At 41.5% G+C, this 11,093-nt stretch overlaps 1 pseudogene; it reads right to left on the reverse strand.

The window, feature by feature from the left end:
* Positions 1 to 7,837: 7,837 nt before the first annotated feature.
* Positions 7,838 to 9,795, reverse strand: LOC118856920 (annotated as a pseudogene).
* Between the last annotated feature and the right edge of the window lie 1,298 nt (positions 9,796 to 11,093).

Here is an 11,093-nt window from a genome sequence, read left to right on the forward strand (position 1 = left end):
GGAGGAGAAGGCAGTTGTGATCAAAATGCTCCATTTGGCAGGTGCAGACATCCCCTCAGTGGAAATGAGGTGGGCATTCACAACACCACTAAGGACCTAGAAAGTTCAAACTCCATTGTAGATTAAGCATATTCCTACCACACTATCTGTCTCTTCCTGCTCAGTCAAGAGTCATTTACTTTTAATGGTGCTAGGAAAGAAACCAATGACAGAACAGACAAATAGGTTGTGGCCTCTCAGAAGAGCCATCTTTGCTGCATACTCAGTCACTCCATATTCAACTGGAAGAAAAAAAAACTAAAATACCATGTGAGTAAGTCAGTGCAGTTTTCCTTATCAAAATTCTACCTCAGTCTCCATTGCATAGAAAGCTTCCAATGTCCCAAGATTTCTCACAGCCTGGACCTAGGAAATATTCCCAGCATGCCATACACCCCTGGCAGTGGAAAGCAACAATGGATCATTAATCCATGGTGCTAAATTATTGTAACTCCAACTCATCATCATTTGGGGATATAGAGGTATTAGCATGTGGGTCTTTTGATTACATATTATAACCCTGGCAGTAAGGACACTTCAAGAATTGCTCAGATCAAACACTAATGATCTTGGGGGCAGAGCCAAGATGGTGGCATGAAAACAGGGACTTGCTTGAGTTTCCCCCAAATCCCTCCAAACACCTGTAAAAATGACTCTAAACAAATTCTAGATCTAAAGAATTCATGAAATGACAGAGTAAAACAAGTCTTGAGCCCAAAATTGCCTGGATGGAAACTGGGAAGGGTCTATCACACCATGCTAGAAGTGGAGCACAGCCCAGGATGGGCTGCACCAGAAGAGAGCAGGCCAGAGTAGACCTGATGGATCAGGCCTCAGGGCACTGAATCACTGGCAGCTGTGGCAGTTTCCAGACTTCTCGACCCACAAATGCCAAAAACAACTGAGCAGGTCAGTGGGAAAACTGTTGGACCTGGGTGAGAGAAGTGCATAGTCTGTCCCCAGTCCTGGGGTGGCTGAGGTGGCTGTAGCAGTGGCAGCAGCAGGGGTGGTGGCAGCAGCAGCAGCAGCAGGGCTGCTTCTGCAACTCCAAATTCACAGATGATGGGAGGAATCAAGTGACAGATCACAGCAGGAGTGCAAGGATCTCTTTGCTGGTGCTGAGGCAGCATTCTCTTGCTCTACCCTACTTGGATCTGGGTCACAGTACTGGTTGGTGGTCCTTGGGGGAGAAGGAATGCTGGTGTGGCAGAACTTGTGGTGGATGTTTAGAGGGAGTCCTCCTGGTAATAACCTGACAGAAAGGAGTGCTTGAGATCACTTATGGGCCAGAGCACAGACCAAGAGAAGAGTGTCATACCACCTCAGAATAGAAGTGGTTCTGCAAACATCAGTGCTAAACCCCTGAAGCTTGGCACATAGCACTCTCCACTAAGAAAGCAATCATCCCGACAAAGAGCTCAAAAGTCAAGTAATGGACTGGGAAAATGAACAGGTAGCATAAAAGGACTCAGAGTATAGAATCTTTCTTTGGTGACAAAGAAGATCAAAACATACAGCCAGAAGAAGTCAACGGAGTCAAAGACACTACATCAAAAGCCTCCAAGAAAATTATGAATTGGTCTCAGAACATGAAGAACTCAAAAAGTTTTTGGAAAAGCAAGTAAGAGAAGCAGAAGAAAAATTGGGAAGAGAAATAAGAGTGGTATAAGAAAAGCATGAAAAGAAAGACAACAACTTGCTAAAGAAGACCCCTAAAATACTGAAGAAAATAACACCATAAAAATAGACTAATCCAGGGGGGAAGAGCCAAGATGGTGGCTAGAAAGCAGGGCCTTGCCTAAAGCTCTTCCCGAGGAACCCTCCAAACATTTATAAAAATGGCTCTGAACAAATTCTAAATCTTCAGAGCCCACGAAATAGCAGAGTGAAGCAGGGCTTCAGCCCAGGAAAGCCTGGATGGTTGCTGGGCAAGGTCTATTGCACAGAGCTGGGAGTGGAGCAGAGCAGAGCCCAGCCAGGGCTGCACCAGGGCCAACTAGACCAGGAACAGGGCAGAACAGGTCCTAGCGCCCTGATTCAGTAAGCTGTGGCAGTTACCAGACTTCTCAACCACAAACACCAAAGACAATGGAGAAGGTTAGTGGGAAAAACTGCAGGGGACAGAGTGAAAGGAGTTTGTCCACCGCCCCAGGAGCAGCAGAGGTGGTGCAGGTACAGAAGTACAGCTGCAGTTGCTTCCGGCCCCAGGTCCACCTGGTGGGAAGAATTAAGTGGCAGATCAGAGCTGGAGTGCAGAGCCTGCTTAAAATCTGAGTTGCAATCCAGGTTGGCAGTTCTTGGGGGAGGATGAGTGCTGCTGTGGCAGAACTTGCTGTGTAGAAATAGCTCTGAAAACAACAGTGCATCCCCTTAAGCATGGGACAAAGTACTCTCTACTCTGTGAGCAGTCATACCCTGACCAAAAGCTCAAGGGTCAAGTAGTTGGCTGGCAACATGGTCAGGCAGCGAAAACGGACTCAGATTCAAACTCAGACTTTGGAATCTTTCTTTAGTGACAAAGAAGGCCAAAATGTACAGCCAGAAGAATTCAACAAAGTCAAACAGCCTACATCAAAAACTTCCAAGAAAAACATGAACTGGTCTCAGGCCATGGAAGAGCTCAAAAAGGTTTTGGAAAATCAAGTTAGAGAAGTAGAGGAAAAATTGGGAAGAGAAATGAGAAGGATGTGAGAAAACCATGAAAAACAAGTCAATGATTTGCCGAAAGAGACCCAGAAAAATACTGAAGAAAATAACACTTTAAAAATAGACTAACTCAAATGGCAAAATAGCTCCAAAAAGCCAATGAAGAGAAGGATGCCTTGAAAGGCAGAATTACCCAAATGGAAAAGGAGGTCCAAAAGACCACTGAAGAAAATACTACCTTAAAAATGAGATTGGAGCAAGTGGAAGCTAGTTTCTTTATGGGAAATCAAGATATTATAAAACAGAAACAAAGGAATGAAAAAATGGAAGTCAATGTGAAATATCTCATTGGAAAAACCACTGACCTGGAGAATAGATCCAGGAGAGATAATTTAAAAATTATTGGACTACCTGAAAGCCATGATCAAAAAAAGGGACTGGATATCATCTTTCAAGAAATTATCAAGGAGAATTGCCCTGATATTCTAGAGCCAGAGGGAAAAATAGAAATTGAAAGAATCCATCAATCACCTCAAGAAAAAGATCCCCAAAAGAAAACTCCTAGGAATATTGTCACCAAATTGAAGAGCTCCCAGATCACAGAGAAAATATTGCAAGCAGCCAGAAAGAAACAGTTTGAGTATTGTGGAAACACAACCGGGATAACACAAGATCTAGCAGATTCTACATTAAGGGATCAAAGGGCTTGGAATATGATATTCCAGAGGTCAATGGAGCTAGGATTAAAACCAAGAATCTCCTACCCAGCAAAACTGAATATCATGCTCCAAGGCAAAATATGGATTTTCAAAAAAATAGAGAACTTTCAAGTTTTTTCAGTGAAAAGGCCAGAGCTGAATAGAAAATTTGACTTTCAAACACAAGAATCAAGAGAAACATGAAAAGGTAAACAAGAAAGAGAAATCATAAGCGACTTAATAAAGTTGAACTGTTTTGTTTACAGATGATGTGTGTAATTCGTAAGACCTCAGTATTAGGGTAGCTGAAGGGAATATACATACATACATATATACGTACAGATAGATAGATAGATAGATAGATAGATAGATAGATAGATTGATTGATTGATTGACTGATAGAGGAAGTAGTGTGAGTTGATTATGAATGAATGATATCTAAAAAAATAAAATTAAGGGGTGAGATAGGAATATATTGGGAGAAGGAAAAAGGGAAAGATAGAATGGGGTAAATTATCTTATATAAAAGTGGCAAGGAAAAGCTGTTGTAATGGAAGAGAAGAGAGTGTAGGTGAAAGGGAATGAATGAATCTTGCTCTCATCATTTTTGGCTTAAGGAGGGAATAGCGTACACACTCAATTGGGTATCTTACCCTACATGAAAGTAGGGGGGGAAGGTGATAAGGTGGGGATGATATAAAGGAGGGCATCTTGGGGGAGGAGGTAGTCAATAGCAAAAACTTTTGAAAACGGACAGGGTCAAAGGGAAAATTTAATAAAGGGGGACAAGACAGGATGGAGGGAAATATAGTTAGTCTTTCACAAGACTATCATGGAAGTGTTTTGCATAATAATAATGTATAACCTATATTGAATTGCTCACCTTCTCAAGGATCATGGGTGGAGAGGGAAAAAAGGGAGAGAATTTTGAACTCATAGTTCTAAAAACAAATCTTAAAAAATTCTTTTTACATGCAACTGGGAAATAAGATTTACAGGCAATGGTGTATAGAAATCTACCTTTCCTACAAGAAAGTAAGGAGAAAGGAAATTGGGGTGAGGGGGTGATAGAAGAGAGGACAGACTGTGGAAAGGGGAAATCAGAATACATTCCACCTTGGGGTGGGGTTGAGGGTAGTGATGGGAGAAAATTTGTAACTCAAAATCTTGTGGAAATGAATGTTGAAAACTAAAAATATATTAAAAAATAAAAATTAAAAAATTAAAAGTGATCTTACCAGTCCACTGAAGAAGTTATTTGGGTAAGTTTTTGCACCTCCTGTGCTAAGCGCTAAATTCTGCAAGTTTTTCCTCCAGATCTCTCTCTCTCTCTCTCTCTCTCTCTCTCTCTCTCTCTCTCTCTCTTTAAATTCTTTTCTTTAGCATTTTTCTTTCATTTACAATATCACCTTAAACTCTTTCTAAAAAATACTTTTGTAATATCTGGCATCATTTCTTTTAGGAATCATGACTGGCCTGTCACCAAATCCCAAGTAGTGTTAATTTTTCAATCTGTTTTGTAGTTCTTTTCTCTGAGTGAGATTTTTAGCACCCTGGCAGTTATTTATACTGAGGGTTTTGTCTACTCATTTTTCCAGTTTTACTTCCTATATTGATATTAGACTCTACATATTTGTTGAGGGAATATTAAGGCATTGAAGGGTTGTGGTCTGGAGTCCTGCTACTTCTTTCTCTGGGTATTGTCTTCTTCAAGAATCACAGGGGTAGCTCCGACCAGGGAGCTATAAACATTCAGTGGGCTAAAGTGCTCTGATCTAGGGCATTGTCTTATCACTTCACTCCTGGACTTTGCAGGCTTTAAATCTTTGGTTAGTTCTTGGCAATGTAACTTCAGTTTAGGGCTGGAAAGGACCATGATAGTCATTTGGTCCATCCTCTCCCCAACCACTATTCAATAGTTTAAGAAACTGAAGTGCATAGAATTTGACTTCCTAGACCAAAGTCACATAGCAAGTCATTTAGAGAAAATCATTCCTTTACTCTACAGTTCAAATGTAACATTCTCCTTCCTCACTTCCCCAAGCAATGGGGAGATCATTTCTTTGAACCTTCTTTGGACACTTATATCAAATTTTTATATGTAATCTACTGCTGCCAGCAGCCATGGTGCCAAGGTATGAGAGGGAAAAAAGATGCTGCAGAAAGTAAAAAGAGTACGGGGGTGAGGCGGAAGAGGTTAGCACAACTCCATTTATTAATCTGAGGGAAAGGGTTTATATACTTTTTAGGCAAGCAGATAAACAAGTTCTTGTGCGAAACATTTTGTTACATTGCTTGACTTTCTTGTGCTTTGTTCCCTTTTGCCATAACAATATTGTGTCAACAGCCCACAGAGGAACAGTGTATTTAGCACATGTGTGCTGAGGGGGTTTGGAGAGCCCACATCCTGAGTTATCAGCCCAAGGGCAAGAACAGGCTTCAGTGAAAACCTGGCCTGTATTTTATCCCAGAATGGACTTTCTCAGAGCTGGCCCTCTACATCTCCCCCCTTTTTTAAATGGCACTTAAACTCATGCAAGTCTGTCTTAATTGTAATGATGAGTCCAATAATGACTTGTAGAAGGCAGGGTCCTATGAGACACAACAGTGTTAGGAAGGCAAACAATGGAAGAAAGTGGAATAAAAAGCACAACGATGTTGCTTAATGGGGTGACTTGCTTTAGGAGTTGTAATAACTCAACTGCAATGCCTTCAGGATCAATTCCTGGGGCTTTGCTGTGTTCAATTAGATGGGTGGTAAATTCTAAATCACTTGTATCTTGTGTCATATTATGATTATGCCATACTCCATTTGAATAATTTTTTATCTCATAGGAAACAATTATAACATGTTATATTGATCAGTTGATCTTGATTGTATTGGCAGCAAACACATTCCGCTGCATTGCAAAAGGATGAATTTGTAGATACGAAAAAATAGGAATATGGGAGACAAGCTCATACATAGTAATCCCCCTCCCCTGAATGATGTGTGTACCATATACTGTGATTCACAGTGATGAGACTCATGGTGGCAAGAATTTTCTATAGATGCGGATAGTGTCTGTTTTGACTGGTGATAATAGAATCGGTCACAAAAATCGCCACAATAGAACCCATGGTGACCATGACACCCTGTCTGTCTGCACCAGACATTGAGTTTAAGGCTGCCTGGCAGCTTGGCTGAATTCTGCCAGGTGGTGAGCCCAAGCCATGGTGAAAAATGCATACATGCCTAGTGACACTTATTATTTTCTTTCACCCCTGAAATCATCATCATGGCAAGAAGGGTAGTGAGGATCTTTCAGCTGCCCCTCCTCCTGGGTCTTTAGTTTCTTCTCCTCTTCTCTGTTCTGGGCTTTTTCTGTATTTTGAGCATCCTTATTCTGTTGGCCAATGTAGTCACAGGATTGGATGCTTTTCTCTGGGATCTAGATTGGCTTTTCTGCATCATCTGGGGAGACACAAGCATACCCTCACCCTCACATTAGTAGCCTTGTTGGCCCCTCCCAACATCCTGTTTTTGGGTCTTTCCACATGACTTGTATGTCCTCATCATTCTGGAATTTTTGTTTTTGTCTATTAAAATGTTTTTGTGGGGTTAAGTTTTGGTCATCTGGTGTTAGAAAATTTATAGCATATAGTACTTGATCCAACCTTCTTCTTATCCTTTTTTTCCTGCCCACCTCCCCCTTTCTTTTGTTTTTCTAAGAGAATTTTAATGTCCTTGTTACATGTTTCTACAATGGCCTGTCCTGTTGGGTTGTGTGGGATTCTTGTGATGTGTTTTATCTGGAACATGGAACAGAATTCCTTGAATGATTTGCTGGTGTAAGCTGGGCCATTATCTGTCTTTAGAGTTTCTGGGACACCGGCCACCACAAAGCAGGCTTAGTGATGATCTATCACACATATAGAGGCTTCCCCTGATTCTGCAGTGGCTATAGTATACGAAGAAAAGGTGTCTACTGTAACGTGGATATTTTGAAGTTTACCAAACGGTTGGTGATGAGTGACATCCGTTTGCCAAAGTTGTAAAGGCTTAAGGCCTCAAGGGTTGATTGCAGTATTAGGGGGGAAGGTAGATATGGTATACATTGTGGGCAAGATTTTACTATATTCTAGCTTGTTCTCGTGTGATGTGAAATTGTTTGTGTAGCATTTTAGAGGACTGATGAAAGTGCGCATGGGATTGTTGGGCTTCTATCATTTTTTATGGTGCCAATTTAAATAGATTTTATTCTCCAGGTCAAGAATTGCATTTCCATTTGTTTACAGTACTGATAAAGTGCAATGTTGTTCACTTCTCCTCCTCTGCACACATTCAAGTATTCAGAATGCCCAGATTTACACAGCAGCTTAAATGTTACTTTTAAACTGCTACTGATTTGGCTACAAATTTGAGTCCTTCAATTTTTGGAAAGCTGCATGGAATGCTCTTTCTACTGGTGTGTTTAGTCCACCTCTTCAGTGGTGGGTCCAGAAGAAGCAACTCCAGATGGGGCTGCTCCACCCCCTGGGAACCCACCACCAGACATGCCTCCTGGCACGCCCCCTGCACTCTGGTACAGCTTAGTAATGATGGCGTTGCAGACCTTCTCCAATTCCCCCTGCACTCTGGCACAGCTTAGCAATGATGGGGTTGCAGACCTTCTCCAATTCTTTTCGCTGATGCTCAAATTCCTCCTTCTCAGCAGTCTGGTTCTTATCCAGCCAGTTGATTATTTCATTACATTTGTCAAGGATCTTCTGTTTGTCTTCATCCCCAGTCTTGCCTTGCAGTTTCTCATCCTCTACGGTGGCCTTCATGTTGAAAGTGTAAGATTCCAGAGAACTCTTGGAAGACACCTTGTCTCTCTGCTTCTCATCCTCAGCCTTGTATTTCTCAGCCTCCTGGACCATGTGCTCAATGTCTTCTTTGCTCAGATGTCCTTTGTCATCGGTGATGATGATCTTGTTCTCCTTGCCTGTGCTGTTATCCACAGCAGAAACATTGAGGATGCCATTTGCATCAATGTCAAAAGTTACTTCAATCTGAGGAACACCCGTGGGTGCTGGGGGATTCCTGTGAGCTCAAATTTGCCAAGTAGGTTGTTATCCTTTGTCATTGCTTTCTCACCTTTATAAACCTGAATAAGCACACCAGGCTGGTTGTATGAATAGGTGGTAAAGGTCTGTGTCTGCTTGGTGGGGATAGTGGTATTATGTTTGATCAGAATGGTCATAATTCCACCAGCAGTTTCAATTCCAAGGGAACGAGGAGTGACATCTAACAGCAGCAAGTCCTGCACATTCTCAGATTTATCCCCAGACAAAATGGCAGCCTGGACAGCTGCACCATAAGCAACGGCCTCATCAGGATTGATACTCTTGTTGAGTTCTTTGCCATTGAAGAAATCTTGCAGAAGCTTCTGGGTTTTGGGGATTTGAGTAGAACCATCCACCAGGATCATGTCATGAATCTGTGATTTATCTAGTTTGGCATCTCTTAAGGCCTTTTCCATAGGGTCCAGTGTGCCACGGAAGAGATCAGGATTCAGCTCTTCGAAATGGGCTCCAGTGATTGATGTATAGAAGTCAGTACCTTCACAGAGGGAGTCAATCTCAACACTGGCCTGGGTACTTGAAGAGAGGGTACACTCACAAGTGGTGTGAAGATGGCAAACAGCCCTCTTGCTCTCACTGATGTCCTTCTTGTATTTTTGCTTGAACTCGGCAATGAAATGGTTGACCATTCTGTTGTCAAAGTCCTCTCCAATCAAGTGGGTGTCCCCAGCTGTGGACCTGACCTCAAAGATGCCGTCTTCAATGGTAGGAATGGAAACATCGAAAGCACCACCTCCAAGGTCAAAGATCAACACATTTCTCTTGGCACCAACCAATAGCAACAGCAGTTGGCTCATTGATGATTCAAAGCACATTGAGACCAGCAGTAGTTTCAGCATCTTTGGTGGCTTGGCATTGGGAATCATTGAAATAGGCTGGTACTGTGACCATGGCATTTGTGACAGTCTTCCCAAGGTAAGCTTCAGCAATTTCCTTCATCTTGATCAAGACCATAGAAGATACTTCTTCTGGATAGAAACTTTTGGTCTCCCACTTGGGCCTTAGACCTGCCTGCATCATTCACCACCATGAAAGGTCAATGCTTCATGTCTGACCGTACAACTGCATCATCAAATCTGCCACCAGTCAGATGTTTGGCATCAAAAACTGTGTTGGTGGGGTTCATTGCAACTTGATTCTTTGTAGCATCACCGATTAAATGTTCAGTGTTGGTGAAGGTGACGTAGCTTGGAGTGGTCTTGTTTCCTTGGTCATTAACAACGATCTTTACTTTCCCATGTTGGAAGACTGCCACACAGGAGTAAGTGGTGCCAAGATCAATGCCAAATGCGGGTCCCTTCAACATGGTTGCTGGGGAGTCAGGGGTCGTAGCTGACCACTGTGGAGCAAGAAGGGCTGCTGCTGTGCTGAGTAGACCAGCTTCTATCATTGAAAAGGAGTATGTGGTTAGTAGATCTGCTATTGAATTCCCTTCATTCAATTGGCCCAGTAATGTGGTGTGCAAGTAGATGTGACAACAAAAAAACTGGCTCTCTTTGTGTTTGAATAAGATGTTGCAAGTCAAGGAAGAGCTGATATGTAGAGAGATTTTGAGCAAATTTTATCTGGGCAGTCTCAACATGTTGGATTACATAGATAGCATATTTGCTATTAGATATAATGTTAAGTGGTTCAGAGAAGTCCCTTAATGCAGCTATTATGGCATATAGCTCATTTTGCTATGTAGAGGAAAATGGTGTAATACTAGTTTGCTTGGGGAGTTTTAATTTGTTATTTTCTAGCTTTTTTAGTAGCATGCCCAACTCATTGATCTGTTCTTTCTCTACTTTATTCATGTAAGCACTTAGAGATATAAAATTGCCCCTAAGAACTGCTTTGGCTGTATCCCATAAGTTTTGGTATGTTGTCTCATCATTCTCTTGGATGAAGTTATTGATTGTTTCTGTAATTTGTTATTTGACATACTCATTCTTTGGGAATAGATTATTTAGTTTTCAATTAGTTTTTAGTCTATCTTTCAATAACCTTTTATAATATATAATTTTTTATATTTATATAGACTATTTCCCTCTATCCTACCATGCCCCCCATTTATTATATTCTCTTCTTTGACCCTTTCCCTCCCCAAAGGTGTTTGCTTCAGATCACCCCTTTCCCCCAATTGCCTTCCCTTCTATCATCCCTCCTCTTATCCTGTTCCTCCCTACCTTCTTGTAGAATAAGATGGATTTTCATACCCAGTTGAGTTTGCATGTTAAGTTAAATCCAATGAAAGTAAGGTTCACTCATCCCTACTCATCTCCCTGATCTTCCTCTCTATTTTAAAAGCTTTTACTTGCCTCTTTTATGTTAGATAATTTACTCCATTTTACCTCTCCCTTTCTACTTCTCCTAATAAATTCATCTCTCACCTCTTAGTTTTATTTTTTAGATATCATCCCTTCATATTCAACTCACTCTGTGTCCTCTGTGAATAAGTGTGTGTGTGTGTGTGTGTGTGTGCGTGTGACACACACACTTATTCCCTCCAAGTAATCTAATACTGATAAAGGTCTCATGAGTTGTAATATCATATTTCCATGTAGGAGTGTAAACAGTTCAACATTAATAAGTCCCATATGTTTTCTCTTTCCTGTTTACCTT

The sequence above is a fragment of the Trichosurus vulpecula genome, chromosome 7, assembly GCF_011100635.1.
Source record: "Trichosurus vulpecula isolate mTriVul1 chromosome 7, mTriVul1.pri, whole genome shotgun sequence".
Classification (NCBI taxonomy): domain Eukaryota; kingdom Metazoa; phylum Chordata; class Mammalia; order Diprotodontia; family Phalangeridae; genus Trichosurus; species Trichosurus vulpecula.